Genomic DNA, 1,540 nt, shown 5'->3' with positions numbered 1-1,540 from the left:
GAATTAAACATATTAAACACCTTACGGTTATTTCATAAAAGACATTTTAACATCAAGAAAGTAGGAAGGATATCATTATTTTTGTTTCGTTGGTTTTTGTTGTTGTTGTTGTTGTTTTGAGACAGAGTTTCACTTCACCGGCTGGAGTGCAGTGGCACGATCTCGGCTCACTGCAACCTCCGCCTTCTGGGTTCAAGCAATTCTCATACCTTAGCCTCTCGAGTAGTAGCTAGCATTACAGGCACGCACCATCATGCCCGCTAATTTTCGTATTTTTCATAGAGACGGTGGTTTCTGCCATGTTGGTCAGGCTGGTCTCTTATCTCCTGACCTTGAGTGATTCATCCGCCTCGGCCTTCCAAAGTGCTGGGATTACAGGCATGAGCCACCGCGCCTGGCCAAGGATATACTTTAAAAAGCCAATTACTTTACTTTGAATTCCTTTACATTTAGTGTTAAGAAAAATTCCTTTTATTGCCCGTGTTTTGTCCCAGATGGTAAGAATAAGCCCTGGTATACCAAGGCTCCCAATATTGGACCACTAGACATTCGGAGACTGGTCAGACTTGGGACAAAAACGGTCTCCTAGGTGATCATCCTAGCTGGAAGATTAGGGGGCGTTTTCCCCATCCTTCCTGGTAGCTTATACAAACCCTAAATGTATATGTGGCCCTAGGCAGGGGGAGGGAGCCCCAGTTACAACTGTTTTCTGTCTACCTACCAGAATAGGGGCTTAGAGTTAGAATTAAATTGGCAGGAATAATACCCTGTACAGTACACATTGAGGTTACAAATGAATACTTGTGTTAGTCACTGGAAAGTTTTTAACACACACACACACACACACACACACACCCTAAAAATACAAGCATCTGAACAGTAGCCATGTCTTTGAAAAAGTACTTTCATTTTATTTTAAAACAGAGTCTCACTCTGTTACCCAGGCGGAGTGCAGTGGCATGATCTCGGCTCACTGCAACCTCCACCTCCTGAGCTCAAGTGATTCTCCTGTCTCAGCCTCCCGAGTAGCTGGGCCTACAGGCATGCACCACCACACCCGGCTAGTTTTTGTATTTTGTAGAGACGGGGTTTCACCATGTTGGCCAGGCTGGTCTCTAACTCATGACCTCAGATGATCCGCCCGCTTGGGCCTTCCAAAGTGCTGGGATTACAAGTGTGAACCACAGCACCCGGCCTGAAAAAGTACTTTTAAAATGTTGCCTCCAATTCTTTTGCAGCTCATAAGCATGATGATTAGATTTTCATGTGCACGCGTGAGATGTGCCTCATCAAGCCTTGTTATGACCTCAGTACATCCAGATGTGCTGGAGTGCAGTGGCACAATTATAGTGCTTAGTGATCTGTGACACCTTGTCTTTAATTGCCTCAGATAAGGAGGAGTGTATGTATCACAGATATCACACTAGATAATACAAGAACTAGAACTGCAGCCTTCCACCTCAGCCACCACCATCACCCGCTGTCCACACCCCCCCACTGCCCCAAGTAGCTGGGACCACTGGTACACTCTATCACATCT

General features: G+C 45.5%; 1 pseudogene; it reads left to right on the top strand.

Moving 5' to 3' along the window:
* The first annotated feature begins 1,226 nt into the window (after nucleotides 1-1,226).
* LOC115933665 (uncharacterized) lies at nucleotides 1,227-1,323 on the top strand (annotated as a pseudogene).
* Nucleotides 1,324-1,540: the final 217 nt, after the last annotated feature.

This window comes from Gorilla gorilla, chromosome 12 (genome assembly GCF_029281585.2).
Source record: "Gorilla gorilla gorilla isolate KB3781 chromosome 12, NHGRI_mGorGor1-v2.1_pri, whole genome shotgun sequence".
NCBI classification, from domain to species: Eukaryota; Metazoa; Chordata; class Mammalia; order Primates; family Hominidae; genus Gorilla; species Gorilla gorilla.
This window is presented reverse-complemented; position numbering and strand designations above follow the sequence as displayed.